General features: G+C 44.9%; 2 long non-coding RNA genes and 2 other non-coding genes across 8 annotated transcripts in view; 3 read left to right on the top strand and 1 right to left on the bottom strand.

The window, feature by feature from the left end:
- LOC144617198 (uncharacterized) overlaps positions 1-20,714 on the bottom strand; it is a 35,131-nt gene extending 14,417 nt beyond the window's left edge. The window contains exons 1-7 of one of the 5 annotated variants that reach the window (XR_014138075.1): positions 20,444-20,492; positions 19,308-19,409; positions 17,136-18,923; positions 16,528-16,570; positions 12,274-13,031; positions 11,688-11,900; positions 10,793-10,952 (exon numbers count right to left, since the gene is read on the bottom strand). This is a non-coding gene — a long non-coding RNA (uncharacterized LOC144617198). Of the gene's footprint in view, positions 1-10,792; positions 10,953-11,687; positions 11,901-12,273; positions 13,032-16,527; positions 16,571-17,135; positions 18,924-19,307; positions 19,606-20,443; positions 20,493-20,575 lie in introns of those variants that run through there. The other 4 variants (XR_014138076.1, XR_014138078.1, XR_014138077.1 and 1 more) reach the window with 4 other exon arrangements.
- Positions 60-19,953, top strand: LOC145715667 (uncharacterized). The gene is made up of 5 exons (XR_014138083.1): positions 60-526; positions 11,580-11,906; positions 12,095-12,635; positions 19,599-19,728; positions 19,837-19,953. It is a non-coding gene; the product is annotated as an uncharacterized LOC145715667 (long non-coding RNA).
- On the top strand, positions 13,063-13,136 carry TRNAN-GUU (transfer RNA asparagine (anticodon GUU)). Its single transcript has one exon. It is a non-coding gene; the product is annotated as a tRNA-Asn (tRNA).
- Positions 20,269-20,341, top strand: TRNAV-CAC (transfer RNA valine (anticodon CAC)). The gene has a single exon. It is a non-coding gene; the product is annotated as a tRNA-Val (tRNA).
- Positions 20,715-23,728: the final 3,014 nt, after the last annotated feature.

Genomic DNA, 23,728 nt, shown 5'->3' with positions numbered 1-23,728 from the left:
TCTAATATACTGCTATATCTGGAAGTTATTTTTTTGATCCAATCTGAGAAAATTGGATCCATTATAATCCGCAGTAATTGGTGTTGTATTGGGGATTCCTGTCATAGTATTACTTCCACCACTTCAGTGTGTGGTTTCTGTTTTGCTTTTTAATTTAATTTTTTAATTTAAAATATTTATTTATTTATCCATCTATCTATCTATCTTTTTTCTTTTCTTTTTTTTTTTTTTTTTTTTTTTTTTGAGAGACAGCGTGAACAAGGAAGGGTCAGACAGAGAGAGAGAGAGTGTATCCCAAGCAGGCTTCACACTTAGTGTGGAGGGTGTAGGTGGGATTTAAAATAATTTTAAATGTAGATTGCTTCACTTAAAATCTATTCCATCCTCTTAGCTGAAGAGGTTGAAAAACTGAAAAAACTGTATTTCTCAGACTCCCTTGCAGGTTGGGTTCAGGATAGAAATGAGATGCACTCAAGAGAGTTGGCAGAAGTGAGGAGAGGCAACCTTCTCACCGCTGTTGCTGATGGTAAGTAAGTCAATAGGGTTATGGAACCATGAGTGTTTACAGACACTTTTGGTTGACAGTCACATTCTGGATTCTAGTCACTAGTTGAGTAGGTGTGAAAGGTGGTGGTATTGGCAGAGTTGAAGCTTCCTGATTCCAGTCAAGAAGGAAAGCCTCAGTTTTCTATATACCAATGCTTCTACTACTTCTTGCGCCCAGGGGTTGCAGGGAGGAGATGAGGACAAGGGAGGAAAGCACCTGAGCAGAGCAGAAAAATATTCTCAATGTTTATAAATAAAAAATGTGGAGGGGCGCCTGGGTGGCTCAGTAGGTTAAGCGTCTGACTTCAGCTCACATCATGATCTCATGGTTTGTGGGTTCGAGCCCATGGTTTGTGGGCTCTGTGCTGACAGCTCAGAGCCTGGAGCCTGCTTCAGATTCCGTGTCACTCTCTCTCTGCTCTTCCCCCGCTTGCGCTGTGTGTTCTCTCTCTCAAAAATAAAAAACAGGTCTCTGGGAGCAGGTTTCTGGGAGGTCATATTGTTGATTGGGTACACCATGATTCCCTAGTGTTTAGTATTCCCTAGCCTACTATGTTCAGGAGATGAATCTGAGAAGACTCCAAAGTTTAAAAGTCAAACTTCAATAACTAAAGCTCCTAGGATTATAGTATAGTACAGTATCTTAAATATAGTATAGTAGAGTAAGTATAATATAGTTGATATGATATGATATGATATGATATGATATGATATATGAATGATATGATATGATATAATACAATATAACATAATATAACATAATATAATATATTAACAATCCTGGGATAGGAGAGATTTCTCAGAGAACAAAATTGGCTTAACCATAAAAGAAAAACCATAGACAAGTTAGATTTCATTAAAAAAACTTATGCTCATAAAAAAACTATAAAAAGTGAAAAGGAAAGCCATACTGGGAGAAGCTTTTTGAAATACATTTATCTAACAAGTGACTCAAATTCTGAATATAAAAAATGCTTAGAAGCCAATAGTAAAAAGTCAAGTCATCAATCAAAGGAATCAAGGCTCAGGGTGCCAGGTTGGCTTAGTCGGAAGACCATATGACTCTTGATCTGAGGGTCATGGGTTTGAGCCCCACAGGGAGCACAGAGATCACTTTAAAAAAAATAAAAATTTAAATTTTTTTAAAAAAAGGAATCAGGGCTCTTTGGAGAAATGGCTGATTTTGGCACTGGGGCAGGAAATACACAGGGAGACCCTAGAGCGTTTTGCAATACCATAAAATAAGAAAGTACTAGAGAAAAAAACAAACTCCACAATGATGGGGGTATGCCAAAGGAAAACAGAAATCAACTGAAAATGCTCACAGTGGCTGAAACTGAAACAATCTGGGCAACAAAATAAATAAAATAGTATTGGATTATAACCCCAAAATATAAAATAAATATCGACATGTCCATACTGATATAAGTAAATAAATAAATGAATAGGGAAAACAGACAAATGTCCCATGCAGAAGTATCCCAAATTAATGGAGATACTCCACCCTCCTTAAAAGTGTGGGCTACTCGCAGTGACTTCCTTCATCTCATGGGCAAAAACAGTGATTTTGCAGTGGAGAAACCTAATAAACACTTCCTCGGCCAACGAATCAAGATTAGCATCAACAGTGGTAAGTCATGGTAACAGTACATACTATTAAGAAACAAAACTCAACCGAGTAAATTTGAAGGTTGAATTAGTCTTTTTAAGTGATTCATGAATCACAAAGCATCCCAACCAGCAATCAGAGGGGAGCTCTGCTGGGCTAAACCAAAGGAGATTTTTATTTTTTTTTTTTATTTATTTTTTTTTTTTAAATTTTTTTTCAACGTTTTTTATTTATTTTTTTTGGGACAGAGAGAGACAGAGCATGAACGGGGGAGGGGCAGAGAGAGAGGGAGACACAGAATCGGAAACAGGCTCCAGGCTCCGAGCCATCAGCCCAGAGCCTGACGCGGGGCTCGAACTCACGGACCGCGAGATCGTGACCTGGCTGAAGTCGGACGCTTAACCGACTGTGCCACCCAGGCGCCCCATAAAGGAGATTTTTAAAGGCAAAGAGAAGGCAGAGAGAATTAAAGAATGGAAGGAAGGAAGGAAGGAAGGAAGGAAGGAAGGAAGGAAGGAAGGAAAGGAGGGAGGGAGGGAGGGAGGGAGGAAGGAAGGAAGAAGGAAGAAAGGAGGGAGGAAGGAAAGAAGGAACTTATTAGCAAGGAATGTATTATTTAGGCAAGGTTGCCCTCCTAAGGTGAGAGGAAGGGGTCTATCAGTAAAGTTCCTAGTAGTGACCAAGAAATTCCATGCTGACTGGTTAAAGGTTATGTTTCTGGGGAGTTAAAACGGTAGGTAGGTTAGGTATTCAGTTTTGGTTTACTGACTTGGGGCCTTAACCTCAACGATGCCATTTTGGGCCTGTGGTTTTCTTTTTAACAATACCCATTATACAAAGTGATAAGAATGGTACTTTACCTCCCCAAACCCCTAACCCCAGTTTGATCATGAGAAAAACATCAGACAAATCCCAGTTGAGAGACATTCTACAAAGTATGTGACCTGTACTCCTAAGGATTTTCAAGGTCATCAGTAACAAGAGAAGTCTGAGAAATTGCTAGTCAAGAGGAGCATGAGGAGACATAAACTGAAGGCACTGGGATATTCTGGGTGGAATCCTGGAACAGGAATATGTCATTATGGGGGTCCCTGAATCAAGATATATTCTTAAAAATATGTCATGACAAAATTGGTCTTATACTGGGAAAACAGTTGATTCTCATTGGAAAATAAATTAAGGGGCACCTGGGTGGCTCAGTCGGTTAAGGGTCTGACTCTTGATTTCGGCTCAGGTCATGATCTCACAGTTCGTGGGATGGAGCCCCACGCTGCCGGGGAGCCTGTTTGGGATTCTCTCTCTCCCTCTCTCTGCCCCTCCCCTGCTCCTGTGCATGCATTCTCTCACTCTCTCACTCTCTCACCAAATGAATAAACATTTTAAAACTGTTTTGTAAAAAAACAAAAAACAAACAAACAAACAAAAAACAAAACAAAGGGAAAAGGTCATTATGTAAAAACCAAGGAAATCTGAATAAAACATGAACTTTAGTTAACACTAATATTGGGGCGCCTGGCCTAGGTGGCTCAGTCGGTTGAGCGTCCGACTTCAGCTCAGGTCATGATCTCACAGCTCGTGAGTTCGAGCCCCACGTCACGCTCTGGTGCTGACAGCTCAGAGCCTGGAGCCTGCTTCAGATTCTGTGTCGCCCTCTCTCTCTGCCCCTAACCCACTTGCATTCTGTCTCTGTCTTTCTCAAAAATAAATAAACATTAAAAAAAAACCCATAATGTATTCATTCAATTATGACAAATGAACCATTCTAATGTAAGATGATAATTATAGGGGAAACTGAATGCACGGTATATGGGAACTTTCTATACTATAATCTCAACTTTTTATAAATCTAAATCTACTCTAACATAAAAAGTTTATGTAAAAAGTAAAGGAAAAAAAAAAGTCAAGCCAATTAAAAGTAGATAAAACACTTGAAATCTCTTCACAAAAGATTTCTTTATGACCAAAAGACATAAGAAAGAATTCTCAACACCATTACTCATTAGAAACACAAATTTAAAATACTGTGATATACCACTACATACCTCTCAGAATGGCTAAAATTTAAGAGACAAAGAACATTCATGCTGACAAAAATGTGTAGCAACTTTATCTCTTGTTGCTGGTGAAAGAGTAAAGTAGTACAACCATTCTGGAAAACTGATAGCTGCTTCTGCTTCTGCTTCTTCTTTTTTTTTTTTTTTTTTTAACGGTTGTTTATTTTTGAGAAACAGAGAGACAGAGCACGAGAGGGGGAGGGACAGAGGGAGACCCAGAGCTGCAAGCAGGCTCCAGCTGTCAGCACAGAGCCCGACACGGGGCTCGAACCTAGGAACCCGTGAGATCATGACCTGAGTCCAAGTCAGAGGCCCAACCGACTGACTCACCCAGGCGCCCCGAAAACGGATAGCTTCTAATAAAGTTAAATATACAAATACCTTATGGCCTAGCAATTCTATTCCTAGGTTTATACCCACACAAAATGAACGTACAAGTGCACAAAAAGATTCCTGCAAGAATATTCATGGCAGCCTTATTCACATTATGCAAAACTGAAAATAGCCCAATTGTCCATCAACTATAGTGATCAACACATTGGAATAACACTCACCGATAATACCGAAATGATCTACTGATACACACAACAAAGTGGATACATCTCAAAAATATTATGTTGCGTGGGACAAAAAGCCAAACACAAAAAGTATATTCATTTACGGGAATTTCAAAAGGAGGCAAAATTAATCTATGGAGATAGAAATCAGAATAGTGATTGCTTCAGTGAAGGTAGGGTGAGGATTAACTGTGTTAAAAAACAAAATTCAACCAAGTAAATTTGAAGATTTAATGGGCTTTATTAAGCCATTCATGAATCAGGCAGCGTCCCATGTAGCCAGAAGAGAGATGTCCCAAGGAGTTGTACCAAATGGAAGGTTTTTAGAGGAGGGCGGTGGGGGGGGGGGGGGGAGCAGTTGGGGGCAAGGAAGTTAATTAGCCAAAGAAAAGAAAGTTATTGAGTATTTTCAAGGACTCCAACAGAGAATACTACATCTTTATCAGCAATATTTTTCCATCCCTCTAGGGATAGAGGCCAAGCTATTAATTTAGGTACCTCAGGAGTATGGTTTGTTCTGGCACAAATCAATAGTCAGGTAAGTAGAACCAGATGTTTTTTGCAAGCGAAGGCCAAAGAGATATGGTAAGACTTGACCATCAGCAATGAGGGTCACGAGAAAAAATAATATGTTAACCCAGGGGCTAAAATTTATTCGTAACAGCAGAGGCCCCTGTAAAAAGAACTTAGATAAAGACAATTAGATATTTTGGCCTAGTATATGAGTTTCAGGCAAGAAGGAAGACATTCAGTCCATATGGCAAATAACCTACGAAATCAGCGAGTTCTTCCATATTATAGGGTTTTACCACCAACGAAGGAGTCTTACTGTGTGCAATATAGCGAAAAGCATTAGGATACTTATTAGGACAAATACCAGCCCAAATACCTCAATCCAACACTCCTTCATGATTAATTCCCCAAAGAATCTGAAGGATGTTAAGTTAAAATGCCAAATATAAGCCCATTTGTGGAATTCTTTATTTCATGCAAAGAGGTTCACGAGAAGGAGTATAAGGACACAGGTTACAAATGCTGTCATATTACTTCATAGAAAAACACATAAGGGAGCTTCCCTAACCAGATGATTACAAAAAGTGTTATAAAGAAAATAACAAGTTATTGGTTTAAAAAAACAACAACACAGTACCAGTCAATCGTGCCTCTTGGGGGCCCTAAAAATATTTCCCCTCCCATATTGTTTCATGAGATTTGTAAGTTTATCAACTGCCCGGTGGGTCAGCTGATGAGTCACTTCTTCCCCACCCCCTCCCCCCGCCCCTTTAGGTTTATTTATTTATTTTGAGAGAGAGAGAATCCCTCAAGCAGGATCCGAACTGTCAGCAGGGAACTCATTCAGGGTTCAAACTCAGGAACTGTGAGGTCATGACCTGAGCCTAAATCAAGAGTCAGATGAGCCCGACTAAGCCACCCAGGTGCCCCTGAGGAGTCATTTCCATCAGGGATCTTTCCGTGGACTGTGACCAGACAGGATTCCTATTTGGGCCATACCATAAATCAGTCAGTGGACTGAAACTACAACCACTGGCAGCTCTAAGGTTTTTTCTTTGTGGGATACCCTGGATTGAACATCCTTAAAAAGGAGTTTTAGATTTCCTTTCGGGAGATCATTTATGTTACCTATGAGGGCCTTGGTTTTGATAGATTTTAAGGCAATGGTCCTTAGTGCTCTACCAGCCAAAAATTTGTCTTTAGCTCCTCCTGAATCTAATTTGTACATATGTATGTATGTATGTATGTATGTATGTATGTATGTATGTTATGTCTGTATGGGAAAGTGAGCGTGAGTCAGGGAGAGGCAGAGAGAGAAGGAGACAGAGAATCCCAAGCAGGCTCTGCGGAACCAGACACCAAGGGATGGGGCTCAATCTCACTGGACCCTGAGATCCTGACTTGAGCTGAAATCAAGAGTCCGATGCTTAACCAACTGAGCCACCTAGGCACCCCCTCCTGAGTCTAATTTTGAATGTCCAGGAACCTTAATAACGGCCAAGGTAGATGCAAGTTTGTCAAAAATATCAAAAAGTCTTAGACACCTGACTGTATAGGATCACAGAACATGAATCAATAGTTAATTATGTATTGGACCACAACGACAATGAACGATTTTAAAGGCAAATACCAGGACATTACATAGCTGAGCAAACCCCATAAGAGACCTGATAAAGCACTGAAAATTATTTTGATAAAACACAAAATCTTTGCTTTCCTTTTTTAACCTCCTCTCAGGTGCAGAACGATAGTACAGGAAAACTTTGTCGTTTTAACAGAGGAAAAAATATTAATATTTGGTTTGATATAAGTAAATTACAATATGAGATCCATTAATTAAAAAAAATTTTTTTAACATGTATTTATTTTTGAGAGACAGAGCATGAGCAGGGGAGAGGCAGAGACAGAGGGAGACACAGAATCTGAAGCAGGCTCCAGGCTCCAAGCTGTCAGCACAGAGCCCGACACGGGGCTCAAACTCATAAGCATAAGATCATGACCTGAGCCGAGGTCAACCACTTAACTGACTGAGCCACCCAGGCACTCCTAGATCCGTTAATTTTATATGTTCATCCTGACATTGTTCTGCTAGACTGGGAATGACAGAACAGGCAGGGCCAATAGGATTCCATATTGCTGAAGAGGGTTGCTCTAGGTTGAGTAGGCAGAATAAAGATTTAAAAGATGGGACAAGTTCTAAACTGAGGGCAAATGGTATAAATATCAAAGAAGCCATCACCAGAATCCCAGCCTTGCAAGTAGTTATAAAACATGGGGAAGTTTTTGGGGCACCTGGGTGGCTCAGTCGGTTGGGCATCTGACCTCGGCTCAGGTCATGATCTCACGGTTCATGGGTTCGAGCCCCGCATGGGGCTCTTGTGCTGACAGCTCAGAGCCTGGAGCCTGTTTCGGATTCTGTGTCTCCCTCTCTCTCTGCCCCTCCCCTGTTCACCCCCTGTCTCTGTCTCAAGAATAAATAAACATTAAAAAAGCAAAAAAACATGGGGAAGTTTTTTCAACAAAGCTTGCCACCTGGCTATGAATCTTAAAAGACAAGGCAACAAAGGATGAGCCCATCAAAGAGTGATTGCAGCCTGGCCTTGAGGAGTCACCGCTGTGTGTGCAGAGGACAGAAAGGATGATTGTTCTTGTACTGGCATTTCAGCTGGCCACACAGACCCTTTGTTGCTCAATTTACTGTGGTATATAAGCAGTGGCTCTCAAACATGTTGGATCATTTCACAGCAAGAAATATACTGTGTAGTATGTCTCAGCACATACTTACACACATAAAACCATATAACTAACTCAAGTATGAGTTTAATAAATGGACAACTATTGCCTATTTTCAGTATATGCCATGTAGGTACTCTAATTTTTACTTTTTTTAATGAAAATTTTATTTTTAATTTATATATAGATAATAAATACATCTATAATAAAATATGTATCGTCCATTCATCTGTATAAACAGATATGGATAACATTTGTATCTTCTACTTAAATAAGCGTTCGTCATAATTCATTGATGGTCTGTGACCACAGGTTGAAAAACCCGAAGTTACAATAAATCCTTCCACAGTAGGAGAAAGATCTTATGGAAGTTCACTGATTCTTCTCTTCCGAAGGCGCACCTGCTGGCTTGTCTGCATTCTCTCAGCATCCACGCATGCAGTTTATGCAGAGTTAACATATGCTTAGTATTCTAAGTTTTCTCATTGGTTCATTTGTATTTTAACTCCCTTTCCAATCTAATTTTTAATCATTTGTTTTTTTTAATTTTTTAGTATTTATTTATTTATTTTTGAGAGAGAGAGAGAGAGAGAGAGAGAGAGAGAGAGAGAGAGGGAGGGAGGGAGGGAGAGGGAGAGGGAGGGAGGGAGAGGGAGGGAGAGGGAGCTGGGGAGGGTCAGAGACAGAGGGAGGCACAGAATTCTAAGCAGATTCCAGGCTCTGAGCTGTCAGCACAGAGCCCAAGGCGGGGCTCAAACTCACCAACTGTGAGATCATGACCTGAGTCAAAGTGGGATGCTCAACCAACTGAGCCACCCAGGCGCCCCCTCTTTAACCATTTGTAATTTTTGTTTTTCAGTGACTATTAGGAAGCAGGCAATTGTGAACTGTCTATCATAAATTAGCATCCTGTTGTATATTAGCAAGCTTATAAATACATTTCAAAATTTTTAGAGACATACTCTTTCTCATAATAATTTTTTGGTAAAAATGGAAATGCCAAAAGTAGATAAACTGAGCTTAGCATTTAATGTTTATCTATTTCGGAAATAATTTAGATATTCAATGAGTGTCCATTATTTAGTTTATCATAGTATAAACTTTGATCTTCTATTTATTTAAACTAAAACGTTTATTTAAAAATTTTTAAGTTTTTATTTATTTCTTTTGCGGGGCGGGGGGGGGGGGGGTGGCGTGGCGAGAGCAGGGGAAGTTCAGAGAGAGAGGGAAAGAATCCAAAGCAGTCTCCATGCTGTCAGGCTGTCAGTACAGAGCCTGACTGAACTGGAACCAAGAGTCCAAACGTTAACCGACTGAGCCACCCCGGCACCCCTAAATTACTTGTTTTTAACAATTATACTTGGATAAGACATTAAACAGCTAATCATCATTTTAAGTTATTTCTTCTGTTGATGAATTTTGTAACATAGAGATAACATGAGCTTATTTGATTAGTAAACTCAGGTAGAAAAGGCAGTTTATCTGCATTCTATTTAATGTTGATAACTCTAAAGATATTCTTGTTTTTATTAAACCAACAAACTTGAATTAGTTTTTATTTATCAAAGATTATCCTAGACTATATGAACTTGGGTTACTTTTTATTCTATTTCTGCGAACTTTAGGAATACTTAATAGATATAAGTACTTGATATTCCTCAAGCCAATTAAGTAGAATTCTTTTACAAATTAATTTTGGCAATATCATCCCAAGACAGTAAAATACCATATCTATAACATGCATACACACACACACACACACACACACACACACACACACAGCTCTTACAGCTTTCTTTCCTTCTTTCTTTCTTTCTTTTTTTTTTTTAAACTTTAGCCATGTCTCAGGTAGGAAACCCAAAAGAATAGCTGGACCCAGGGGTGCCTGGGTGGCTCAGTCAGCTAAGCCTCTGATTTTGGCTCTGGTCATGATCTCATGGTTTGTGAGTTCAAGCCCCATGTTGGGCTCTAAGGTGACAGCTCAGAGCTTGGAGCCTGCTTCAGATGTTGTGTCTCCCTCTCTCTCTGCCCCTCCGCCCCCCCTTGTTCCTGCTCTGTCTCTCGCTCTCAAAAATACATAAACATTAAAAAAAAAGAATGGCTGGATCCAAATTATGTTTCCAGCAGATGGACTAACTTAAGGTTACTTGCTCAGATGACCAATCTTTTATTAAAAATGTATTATTATTATCATTATTATTATTTGCATGAATCCAAATTATGTTTCCATAATTTTAAGGTTACCTGCTCAGATGGCCAGTCTTTTATTAAAAATATATTATTATTATCATTATTATTTGCATGGATGAGCAATCTTTTATTAAAAAATTCTTCTTCTTCTTCTTCTTCTTCTTCTTCTTCTTCTTCTTATTATTATTATTATTATTTGCATGCTATCAGGATCCTTTTAGAGCTGTTTTGGACTTATTTTGTCCTTTGCATACTAATCAAAGAATGCATTCCACTGTCTCAGAGAGGTTTGGAATCCTCTTTTTTAAGGGTGCCCCTTAAGGTGGACTTAACTAAAACAGAGGTTCCCCAGAATGGCTATTGCAATTTTAATTTAAACAACACTTGTCCTAAAACAACACCAGCAATCACAATCCCCCCCCCCCCCCACACACACACACATCCTATGAAACAAAAGAGTACTACTCATCAATAGTGAAACCCCTCCCTCCAGTGGCATGATGGGCATCTCCTCTCTCTCTGGGCACTCACCCGCCTGATCCCAGAGAAAGGCAACGACCTCAACCAAAAGGAGGGGGGGAGGTCGGTACCTAAGAGGACTCACGGTGCGAGTAGAAGGCTGTCCATATGTATACAAGCTAGGAGCGGTCAGCACTAGTCTCCTGTAGAGACCGCACCCAATTCCAGGAGACACCGGTCCTGCCGTGCTGAAATCACCTCAGGTCCTGCTTCTGACAACAGGCTGTCGGCCTAAAATTGTCACAAGGCAATAATTAAGCAAGACCATTTATTTGGGATCAAAGAATCGCAGTTCAGCATACACAGATTTGAAGAGCAACCCAAATAGTTGTTTAACGAGAACTTTCGATTGGTGTTAATGGCAGAAAGCGAATCTGGACTGAGTGTAATTGATTGCTAAGGCTATCACTAAGCAAAGTCTCTGACTGTAGCAAGTTACAGGTTTTGCGGCTCAGTCCTTGTAATATTTGGTGTTTGGCACAATTCAAAAGTTCCCAGTTCTACCCGGTGGAGACGTGCCTGCACAAAGCCCATCTCCTTAATGGCTTCCTGGCTCCATTTTAAAACCCTTTCATGCAAGTGACCCCATTTCATTCCACCTTTCAGATTCTTTTTTTTTAACAACAGGAAAAGAGGCCTAACTTTCGGGACTGATGTAAGTTTTTCGTAATTTCGGCTAGATACCAGTTACATTTAGCAAAACTCACTGGGAGGCGCACTTAACATTTGTGAACTCTATGTTCAATCATTCACTGTTCGAAAAAAAAAATGTTATCAAGTGAAGATGTTATTTTATTTGTTAGGTTTTATTTAAAGTATCCGTTGGAGTTCGAACTCTCATTTCATCTCGTTTCTTAGCTCGTCTAAAAAGGACCCAGTGGCGCTTGAAACTTCTCAACCAGAAAAAACTTCTACTCGCATTTCATTTTTGCAAAGACACCAAATACAAGGCGGCACCTCCCTCACCTCCTTCCAGACGTAGGGCAGTCAAGCATCTCAAGACGACCGAGACTTCAGCATGCACGGCGGAGTTTCCCTTTTTCTCAGCGCAGAGCTCTGGAATCGCGGGAAACCGTGCTCTCTTGCCGCAGGCAAATGGGGCAGCTCACGCAGGTTTAAATCTAGCACTCGTCACCACCTCAGGAGACCCTGCTTTGAGCGGGACTGGAACCGAGGCTGCTACAGGTACAACGCAGAGCACTAAAGAGCTATGAGCCGGCTTGCAAATGCCGTGCTTTAAGCGGTCCTAAAGGCCTTCATGATATCTTGCTGCCTTCCCCCGCCCCCCCCCCCCCGCCCCGAGCTACAAGTCTAACACCCTTTTCGTTCTTTCCCGTTCTTTTTCCTTCCTTCTCCTTCAACTACGATACAAGACCCATTCTCATCTCTCCGGGATCTGGCCCCTTACGGCTGCCAGGCCGCCGAGGAGGTCTTGTTGACCCAGTACGCGCCTCCGCAGCTTCCCTGCCTCCTCTTTGCGGCTCCCTTTTCCCTCCACCTGCTGTGGGCCCCCGGCCCACGCCGACCCCCACCCACCGCACTGAGCACGTACGCAGCGGAGCCGAGCTGAGCGCCGGAAGCTCGAGCCGGCGGGTGGCGCGCGGTTCGTCTTTCCCGTTGCTGCCGCTGCGGATGCTGCTCAATTAACTGGATGGGTAAGTTTGAAAAACAAATTTCCGCTTTGAAAAGCTTTTCACTATTTCCATTCTCGGGGTCCTTCAGTTCCTCAAGGGCCTAAAAGCTAAAGACGACCAAGTAATTTACAAGTCCCAGGAGAGCGTCCTGGTGACTGTCTGACCCTGTTCTCGGCGTGGGGACATTAGAACGACCATCGACCCGACCCCTGCCGTCGTGGAACCTCCCTGCCGGGCAGAGGAACCCGAAGGAAGTGGAAGCACCGCACCAGCCTCGAAGGTATCTCCGAATGGTGGGCTCTCCTTCTGACCAATTATGCCCTTCCTACTTCCTCCAGGCCTCACATTCGTCCTGGGTTAGGGGACGAGTGCCGATGAAGGGTGGTCTGATGAAGGCAGAGAAGGCGGAAGCGTCACCAGGCGAGCCCACCGGGACGTGCAGCTTCCCTCGGGCCCCACTCGCCTCGGCCCCGGGGACGCTAGCTAGCATTTCAGGCGGGTGGGGAGCAAGGCAGAGTGGGGCCGCTGGACTGCCCTTTTGTCTTCGGAATCTCTCACTCACGGTTTTCACGCGATGAACACGCTTTGTCAACTCCTCTCCGGTTTTCCGAGGCATTGGAACTTGTTTCCTTGTCTAGAGCGCGGCACGTCCCCGAGGTTAGCAGGTACTTACTACCTAAGGAGGCAGGGGAAGGGTGGAGCGCTGTGTCTCTGTGGCGCAATCGGTTAGCGCGTTCGGCTGTTAACCGAAAGGTTGGTGGTTCGAGCCCACCCAGGGACGGGCTGGTTCACTTTTGGCTCAATTCGGCGTGTTTCCTGCTCTTTAGTTAGCACCTGCACATTTCCTCACGTAAAGTACACATTACTGGATTCTGGGCCCTAGCCACCTCACAGCACCTAACCGTTCAGAGCCACCCCCACGTCCCAACCTCATTCTCTGACGGTATCTGCTGGTCTATCAGCTTTATACCTCTACAACGCCAACTTCTCAAACAGATAGAAGAACCCGGGTTCTACCTAGTGTGGTAAAACTTTGTAGTCCGCCCTGAAAGATTGGATGAGTAAGTGAAACTTTCTGTGACTCCCGTCTTTTTTCTTTTTTTACATGATTGCCTTCATTGTTCAAACTGCTTGCCTTGGGAAAATTGGTCCCGAGGCTGACATTTTTTTTAAAAAAATGCTAATTGTTCATTTTTTAGAGCATTTTAGGTTCACAGCAAAGCTGAGGGGAAGGGACAGAGATTGCCCACACCCTTCCTGCCCTCCACCCCCACACAAATAGCCTGCCTGGTTGTCAACACCCCCCACTGCAGTGCCTTTGTGCCTTTGTGCCTTTGTGCCAACTCAGGAATCTGTCCAAAGTCCATAGTTTACATTAGGGTTCACTCTTGCAGGGTGGGTTTGGACAAACGTATCCGGAAATGTGTCCACCGTTATAAGTATCACACAAAGTAGTTTCACTAGCCCAAACATCCTCTGCGCCCCCTTTCTGGCAACCACGAATCCTTTTCCTGTTTCCATAGTTTTGCCTTTTCCAGAAGGTCGTGTAGTTGGAATCACACAGTATGTAGCCTTTTCAGATCGGCTTGTTTCACTTACTAATACGCACTTAAGATTCCTCCATGTCCTTTGGTGGATTGGCAGCTCATTTCCTTTTAGTGCTGAAATACTACTTCATTGTGTGTGTGTGTGTGTGTGTGTGTGTGTGTGTGTGTGTGTCACAGTTCCTTTATCCCTCCACCTGTAAGGGACATCTTGGTTGCTTCTAAGTTTTGGCAATTGTGAGTACAGCTGCCATAGGCATCCGTGTGCGGGTTTCTGTGTGGGCATAACTTCAACTTCTCTGGCTAACAGGGAGCCCGAACGCTGGCTGCTATATTAAGAACATTTTTGGTTTTGTGAGAAATTGCCAGACTGCCTTCCACGGTGGCTGTACCATTTTGCGTTCTCACCAAGCAGTAAGTGAGAGCTCCTGTTGTTCCCCCATCTTCGCCAGCCTTTGGTGTTGATGTGCCTCAGTTCTTTTTCACGGGGAGTAGGAGGCCAAGCATGGTGTCCCGTCCCCAGGGAGTGCCTGGATTTGGGCATTGCTCTATCAATAATGTTGTGATCAGTGGATCCTCATCATCATTGTCCTCTGCGTTTGTTTGACAGAGGCATTTCTTCCACAGTATGTGTGATACTTATTTAACCTCTTCCATATTGCTTTTGAAATTAAGTTGGTTTTATGGTTTTATGATTACGAATTCCTGTACACATATTTTTGGCCACTTGTGCAGGTATTTCTACAGCGTACAGAACTGGAAGTGCAATGACTGTAGTATAGTGTTCATATGCTGCTACTTTGGGGAAGTCCTGCAAACTTGCCTTCCACGGGAGCAGTACCAAATCACAGTCCAGTTTATTTCCCAACCTATCAATGTGCCGTTCTTCATTACCTTGCCCACACTGCAATCTTCCTGAACCCCTTACACATAAGACTTTTTTCTTTCAAGGCCCTGAAATCTCGCTCAGCATTAGATTCATTTTAGTCCACCTCGTCCGTCCCTAGCACCAGCAGCTCCTGTGTGTGTACTGATGTCGCCGCTTCCCCTGAGCTGTGATCATCGAGAGGGGGACTGTCGGGTTTTCCCTTGGCTGGTAACGAAGAACCATTCCACGTCCTGGTTGGTTGGCCAGGGTTTTCCTGCACTGATCACCCAGCCCCAGCGTGGCTCTGGGCTCCTCTGAAGGCTGCCTGTGCCCATGCCTCAAAGGAAGGCTTGTGGAGGGAGGCTCCTGGGCTCCGCTCATCACCTCCCTCATTGACTGTCACAACACTACTATCTCCTTTTATGTTCTAGTTACATCCTGCCTGTGGCTATTCCTGGTGGTGTTTCCGTTACGACGCTGATATACAATTGAGTTTAAAAAGAAATTTACTAAGTAGAAGCTGTAAATCAAAGTATGGAAACTCTTCGGTAATCGGTGATAAAGGTACATGGCTGTGGCCAGCTATGAAAGTGCTGTGTTCCTTAATGAGCTTTGAGAAGCATGATTTTTGTCTCATTTTTATGCGATCTCCTCTGTCCCCCTTGTCACTGCAGGTGCACTCCCTCTTGCCCTGAGGCATTAAGTAGGTGAGAGGGCCTCAGCTGTCTGCTCCACACTTTGAACATAAAAGGCACACTTGACGGGATTTGTTTTCTTTTATTTTTGTTTTTGTTTGTTTTGGGGAGCCTCTCTAGGGAACTTCCTTGTTCAGACCATTAAAAAGAATCAAGATTTAGTAAATACTTCCGTTGGGAGATGTGATTGCATCATCCCGGGAGCCATGGAGTCTGTTTCTGGGGAGGACTAAATCGTTTTGTTCTTTCTCTTCTTCATTCCGTCCATTAGTTGCCAGTGTTAAGTAGGCCTTACTTTTAACCTTTTCTTTCTTTTCAACATCAGGGAGGCTGAGCCAGGAGGGGACGGCAAATCTTGGTGAAGGCTTCTCAGTGCGCGCTGGCAGGCTGGCCAAACGCGAGGGCTCTGGAGGCAAACTGCCTGGCCCTGAGTGCTGGCCCTCTCCGTCACAGGGCCGGGCCCCTTGGAAAGTCAGACCAGCCTTTCAGTGCCTGAGTGTCCTCACCTGCAAGCAGGGGTGCTGATAACCTACACCGTCTCGGGGTTGTTATGGGGACTAGATAGGTTATGCTCGGTACAGCACCGAGGAACTGCGTGCTGCTCACACGGTGACGCTCGCGCTCGGAGAAAACTGCCAGTATCATTGTAACTAAGACTTCCGTTTTCACTTCTAACTGCACCACTGCTGACTTTCAGCATTCCCCAGAATAAATGAGGAGTGTTAAATAGTTCACTTGGGCTCTCCGCCTCTGTATCAGTGACCAGCACCTGGAAAACTGGTCGCTTGATAATTTCCATGGTGAGTTAACTGACAGGACAGTGCAGCAGGGAACTGGATCCAACTTGATCAAATTCTCGGACCTTGGACAGGCGTGATGAGTGTTCAGCTCCAGGTAGACAATCTTTTGCCCGTGCTTCTAGCAAGAGCTTTTGATATCCAGTCAGACTTACCCGGGGGGTACTAAAAGAAAACTTCAGCTATGCACCAGTGACCGCCCCCCCACCTTATTTTAAGAAAAAAAGGAGGAAGAAAATGTGATTTATCTGGAAATTGTAGATTTCACCTTTCAGTGATGATGGAGTATTTGTAGCAGAACAGCATTCGCCCTGAAAAGAAATGAATGAAGTTTGAATGGAAGGAATTCTGCTTGAAGATTTGGAGAACTATCAATGCAGATAGGACCCACCAGTCCTTCAGCTCAAGGGGAGAGATGAGAGAGAAGAGAAACTCAATGGAATGAGACTAATTTTCTGCGTTATCCCCTCAGGGCATTTGCCAGTTCTTGGCAGGAACCGGAGACTGAGAAACTGGAGAGAGGGAAGCTACTAAGAGTCAGAGAAAACAACATGTTAAGTGATCTCATAGGTCTGGACAGAGAAGTTGGGGGGCCGGGGGGTGGCGGGGGGGGGGGGGAAGAGGAAGGGCATATGGAACTGTCCAAGGATTCAGACTTGAGCAGCCAAGATCCTGGAATGGGTTAAGTGAGCTGGGTGCTTGGTACAGAAGTTCCCCACAATACATTTGCAAATTAAGCTATGTGCATCAAAGGGGCTTGGAAGGCCAGCAGAGTGTGGCTGAAAGAGAGTGGAATTTGCAGCACTACCGTGGTGCTTAGGGGATAAAAACTGAAGCTCAGGATTCATGGAAGAGGAGGGGCCCAAGGAAACATACCAAGGTCGCAGGTAGGAGCCCTGGACGTCTGCAGCACAGCAGTGTGAGCAAACTAGCTGTAGATTGAGGCTTTCCCTGAGGGCGAACCAGCTGCAAATCAGCTTCGTCAAGGATTAGAGGTGATGCGCCCCTCTGCTGCCTGCTGGGGGAGAAGGTGAAAGATCTTCAGAGAAACAACATCTCCAGCCTGGCTGTCCTTCACACCACGGGTTCATCATTCAATCACAATATTCTAGGATTGTAAAGGAAGAGAAGCAAGAGAAAGAAGGCAAACCGTAGAAATTGCCTCTTGATATCTTGAGTTCTCAGATAAGAACTCAAAGCGGTAGGTTTTAGGAGAGCCTGGCTGGCTCAGTGGGTAGAGCACGTGACTCTTGATCTCTCTGGGTTGTGAGTTTGAGCCCCACGTTGGGTGTACAGGTCACTTGAATAAAATTTCTTTAAATTACTTAAAAATCAGGGGCACTTGCGTAGCTCGATCGGTTAAGCATCTGCCTTGATTTTGGCTCAGGCTCAGGTCATGATCTTAAGGTTGGTGAGATCTATGGGGCAGAACCTGCTTGGGATTCTCTCCCTCTTCCTCTTCCTCTGCCCCGAGCTTGTTCTGTCTCGCTCTCTCTCTCTCTCAAAATAAATAAATTGAAACTTGAAAAAATATATTACTTAAAAGTTAAAAAAAAAGATGAAGTGGTATATGATTCAGCTGTTCAGAAAATAGATGACAAGATAAAATATTGCATCAGAGAAATAGAATCTAGTTTTAAAATCTCATGAAAATTAAATATATGTAATAGTTGGCATTTTAAAAAAGTCAGCAGGTCAGTTTAACTGCAGCTTGGACTCAATGGTAGAGAGAGTATTAACCTCGAAATTTGTAAGTGGAAAGAAACTCTCCAGACTGAAGCATACAGAGCCAAAAGGAAGAAATATTAAGAGCGTAACAAAGATAATGAGCCATGTCATGAAGTCCTAACACGTGTGTAATTAAAGTCTCAGGGGTTGGAGGACCAGAAAGTGGGGCAGAAACTATATCATGGAGAATCAAAGAAAAATCATGATGGTCTCTCCAACCACATGTGCAAGAAGTTCGGTGCACTGCAAGCCAGGTAAGGACAAGAAGGTCACACCCCTAAACTGCTGAACAACCAAGGGCAGCTGAAAACAATCACAGCAGCACCCAGATTGGGGTGTGGGGAGGAGGGGACACTCCTATGACATCGTCCAAAGATTGGGAGCTGAAATCTCAGCAAAAACATGAAAAAGAAGACCTCAATGAAGGTCCTCTCATAAGAGGACCCTCAGTATGAAGGACCTCAGTATGATTTCCAGCCACCACGTGCTGCCCCCGACCCAGTATCTTTCAAGGGTGAGTGAAGTGAAGACCTTTCCACATAAGCTAACGAAAAAGAAATGCAAAGTGCAAAAGGTAACTCTTCAGGCAGAAGTAACTGCACAGGTCACAGGGGAACTGTGCAAAAGGAAGGAAGGAAGGAAGGAAGGAAGGAAGGAAGGAAGGGCAATGAATAGGTAAAATACGTGGCTAAGTCAAATAAATAGGACTCTCTGAGCAATGGTAAGAATGCCTATGTTTTTAAAATGTATGTTGAGGGGCGCCTGGGTGGCTCAGTTGGTCAAGCGTCCCACTTTGGCTCTGGTCATGATGTCATAGTTCACGAGTTTGAGCCCCGCGTTGGGCTCTGTGCTGACACCTCAGAGCCTGGAGCCTGCTTCGGATTCTGTGTTTCCGTCTCTCTCTGCCCCTCCCCTGCTCACGCACTGTCACTGTCTCTGTCAAAAATAAATAAAATAGATAAAATGTATTTTGAAATAAAATTAATGCCAATAACTCAAAAATGAGGAGGGTAAGTGGAGTTAAGATATTCCAAGTATACAGTGCAATAATGTGATAAACGTGTAAATGCTTGTACTAACAGCCAGACTAATATATGCAACATAGCCATCAACCCGGGAAGTTTCCCGGCAAATTATTTCAAAGGGGGAACCACTCTTCTCTGCTAATACTTCCTGGAAATGGAATCACCCAGGAGTATCAGATAGCTACATATAACTATGCGAGGGGCTTATCCGTGTTACCGCCTAAACCATAGTTTGGATGTTTTTACTACAGAGTACTTAATCCATTCTAAACATATACAAGGGTTTGTGTATCACCTCTGTTGATGGGCATTTGGGTTGTATCCGGTTTTGCCTAGTATGAATGATGTTGCACGAACGTTGGTGTACAGGCCTCTTTGGATGTTGGCATTCATTTTTCTGGGGGAGTGAATAGCAATATTCCTAGGTAACGGGGCAGGTCAGGTTTTTCACTGTATGAGAAACTGCCAAATATTAGGAAAGTCGTTGTGCTAAATTACAGTGCAATCAAGATCACGCAGTAATACCGTACACACTCGAATGCGGGAGGGAGAGAGGAAACAGCTTTAAAAATACCTATTTTTCCAGGCTTTTCGTCTTCACTTTGTTCCCAATGCTGAAGGCCCCCCTGAAGGTGGCTGTGGTCACACCGAGTCTCACCACCAGCCTATTCGGGAGACTCCAAGGCAGCCCACCCAAGAATCACTCAAAACGCCAGGTAGGAAGAGACCTTCCCTCCCCAGTCGTGGCTCTGCCACTCTTCCGCTCGGTGCCACTCAACTCGGTTTCTGGCTCTTCCTTTTCATCCCTCTGGTCCGTGACCTAGATTTCACTGGAGCTTGTTGGCCGCGGGCCTCCTGTCAGTGGCTTTAAAGCAGCGCAGGCAGGAGCCCGAGGGACCCCCCCCCCCCCCTTCGCCCAGAGGACACGAAAGAGACTCCGCTCTGCCGGGAGGGCCGCGGGGCAGCGCAGAGCCAACGGGCTGGCGGAGGAAGAGCGCGCACCCGACGTCTGCCCCGGGGCCCCTCGTCCTGGAGGCGGACACCCTGCCTTCGGTGCGGTTCCCGAGGCCAGGCTGCTGAGGGCGCCAGGGTTCCGTCCTCCGGGGCGGGGCGGCACGGGGTCCTTTGCCGGGGCCGCTTCTGGGGCGCGGCTGTTTCCAGGGCCTTGGGCGGTTCAGGCGAAGTCGGCGGGCCGGATAGTTGTGGCCGAAATGCCACTTTTGGGGGTTAGAGCCGGAGGCCCGGCTGCCTGCCCCGTTTCCGTAGTGTAGTGGTTATCACGTTCGCCTCACACGCGAAAGGTCCCCGGTTCGAAACCGGGCGGAAACAGCTTCCTTTTACCACTACCCCCCCACCCCCACCCCCACCCCCACCCCCCATCTATTGTCCTTTAAAACGCAAAAAGAACCACGGCCGGAGTCCCACCGCCACCTGAAAGCCTTCTCAGCACTCGACCACCAGGCCTGGCCGCTGTGTGTCTGCTCCCAGTCACCTTGGAGAGCGGGCCACACCCAATTAGTCACTCCAACAAGGGCACGCAGGACGAGGCCCACTGCAGGTTACCTTTACTTCCACGCATCCGCTGACCTGCTCATCTGGCGCCTCCGTCTGCCCGACGGGCTCACAGCGACCGTGGCTCTGAAAAGCAGCACGTTCTTCCCTGGGCGGCACACTTGCGCAACAGGTGTATTTATTTGCCTGACTAAGGCAAAGAACACAAACCAGCTGCACCTGGGACCCGGGCCAAAGACAGTAGGTGAGGAGTTTCAGGCTCCACCTAATGAGCCCATGGGGACACCAAAGGAGCCCGTCCCCGTGCCGTCATCAGGACAGCTCTGGAGCTACTTCGGAAGTCGCCAAGTAGAGGGACTCCGCCCCTCCCCCCCGCTGAGAGCCGAGTCCTCACCTTACCCATCAGGAAAGTAGGATCAGAAAGAGAGCACGGCCTTGGCTCTGCAACACACACGGCTCCAGCTGGACTAGAGTGTGGCACAGGCCAGTCACCTTGTGGTCAGGGCCCAAGGGGTCGCTGAGGCTGGAAGAAGTGGTGAGCAGCAGGGCAAGGGCTGGGAGCCTTGTGCGGCTGCATTCAGACCCGCGCCGCTGGGAATCGCCTCCGCTTGTGCTCTGTCCGCCTGGGAAATGTCACCTTGACTTTCAGGGTTTTCATCTGCAGGGGCCGAAGCAGGGATCCTGTGTGGGTGGATTCCCCGGGATCGGATCGGTGGGATGGGATTTGGATTTTTCACCGCTACTGCTCAGGTTCGATTCCAATCCAGGAGACTTTGTGGCGCTGTCTCCATACTTAGGATTTGCCTTTTCATCCCCCAAAGTCTGGTGTGCACCCAGGGACGCTTGCAGATGTGGCTGTGCACTGAGCCCCTAAAATACGGGAGGTCAGGAGTCCGGGTCCTTGTAATGGCCAGGCTGGGAGAGAAGAGCTGGGATGAGAAGCCAGGCCAGCGGCTCCCTTCCATTCACCTCAGAAACCCAAGGTCTCACTTCAAGCGTTTTCCTCTAAAGAGAACCTGGGACTTGACTTTGTCACTCCTTTCAAACAAACAAACAAACAAACAAACTTTGAAACATACCAAAACAGTTGCCAGAATGGTCACATCCTATATCCCTCACCCAGGTGCACCAGTTAACATTTCCCCACATTTGCTTTCTCATTCTCGCTCCACATGTACAGACAGGACTTGTGCAGTCATCTCCAGATGATTGTTTGGTCTGCGGTTGCTCCTTTGCCTTGGGCAGTGTCCCGCAAAACCAGCCTCTGCAGGACCTTTCCTCCAGGGCCAGGAGAGGGCTTTGTCCTCTGGAGGAGAGCCCTCCTGTTCCTTCAGGAAGCAGACACCTGTTCCCTTCAGGCTGTAGAGAAGCTTCAGGCAGGCAGGCGGTTCTTCGGCTCTCCTGGATAGGGCAGGCCAGGCGTGCCCTGTGCTTGTAGGAACACGTCCAGGTTGTCGTGCCCCAGCACCGGCTGCCCTCCGGACTCCTCCTGGTGGCTTTGGTGGGCAGTGGATCTAGGGTGAGCCTGAGCTCTAGAACCCCCCACCCGGGGAGAGACCCTTCAGGGAAGTGCAGCTGCTGCCCCCTGGATCCTCCTGCCCTCCAGGCTCTCCTGCCCTGCAGGGATCTTCAAGGGTCCTGGCCCAACAGAAGGTGAAGAATCCTTTCCCCGTGGTGGGAGGATGAGGGGGAGCGGGTGGGAAAATCTTCAAGGGGAAGGGGAAGTTTTCAAGAGCTTTCCAGGATTGTCTGCCTTGGCACTGTCAGGTAGGTGGCTGCCCTGTGATAATGGTGCTTGGTCTTATCTCGTCCTGTCCTTGAGCTTGTCCTGGCTCCACTCTGAGTCCAAGCAGACACAGGCAACCTGATTTGTGGTGTGTATTCAGTTGAGCCCCTTCCCCAAGTGGGGTAGTGACTGAGCTTCTATTTCCAGGACCCAAGGGGGGCGTGCAAGGACGCTATTGATGGGGTTTTTTCCCCCCTCACTCTTTTCTTTCTCTGCCTCCGCCCTTCCTTCCTTCTCTTTCTTTTCTTTCTTTTTTTTAAAGATCAAGAGTCCCATGCTCTACGGATTGAGCCAGCCAGGCACCCCTCCTACTTCCTTTCTTGCTGAATCTGTAACCCGGGAAAACAGACAAACAAAAAACCCTGTTTAGATGTAGATAAATTGCTCTTTCTTGCTGAATCTGTAACCCGGGAAAACAAACAAACAAAAAACCCTGTTTAGATGTAGATAAATTGCTCTCCGTGCACTCAGGCACAAGGGGAAAACATCAAGTGGATAGTAAGGAATATGTAATCTCGAATACGTTTAAACACTTTAAAGGATTTTAATAATTTACATATAATGGCATAGAACATGTTTATATCATGTCATATTTCTAAAGAGGACTTTTTGTGTGCATCCGACTGGTTTAATAGTTGTGGCCTAAAACTGTTTTATGTTGTCTTCCAGGTTTTCTAATAATATAGAAAATATTGGTAGGTATATTCTAGTTTATACAGGTCTTGGATTTATTTTCTCTTCAAATTCCTGGTGACACTTAGCCACCTAAATTTCCCATATTGGTTTTACTGGCCCAATAAGCGCACTTCAATTCCAATAGTATTTAAGGAGTTTATACAATATGAAATTATGTGTTTCAGTACATTAAAGAGATCATATAGGATTTGTAAATGGAGAGTAAGTCTTAGAAGTCTGGAACTCATAGTGACTTAATTATTCTTACAATATTTTGGGGTAAAAGTTTTTAGGTATTTTATATTTTTATATTCCACATGCATTTCTCCATTATGTGTCGAGTCAATTTGCAATTTTAAGACCTACTGTTATCTTTACGTTCTTCCAATGATATTAAACTGAGTTAATTAATGTATCATCTTAGCCTAGAACTTTTCTAATTAAGAGAGAAAAAACAAAACACTTTTAATATAATGCTGCTGCACATATTTAGACATCATATAGAGTAGCTGTGGGCAACAGGTTCAGAGGAGGTGTGGGGACCTTGAGGAGATATTGGTGAGGGTGAAAAACACATGCAACGTCTGCTCCAGGAAGTAAAGCGCTGTCAGGGAATGGTAGGGCAACTTTAAAAGATATGAGTGATCAGAGTTCCTGAAAAGACTGGGACTGGGGGTAAAGAAGCAATTTTTGAGGAGACAGCAACAGAAGGATTTCCAATCATTATAATGATTGTAAACCCA

The sequence above is a fragment of the Panthera onca genome, chromosome C1 (assembly GCF_046562875.1).
Source record: "Panthera onca isolate mPanOnc1 chromosome C1, mPanOnc1 haplotype 2, whole genome shotgun sequence".
NCBI lineage: Eukaryota > Metazoa > Chordata > Mammalia > Carnivora > Felidae > Panthera > Panthera onca.
Note: the sequence above shows the minus strand (reverse complement) of the source record. Positions and strands in the feature narration are given on the sequence as shown.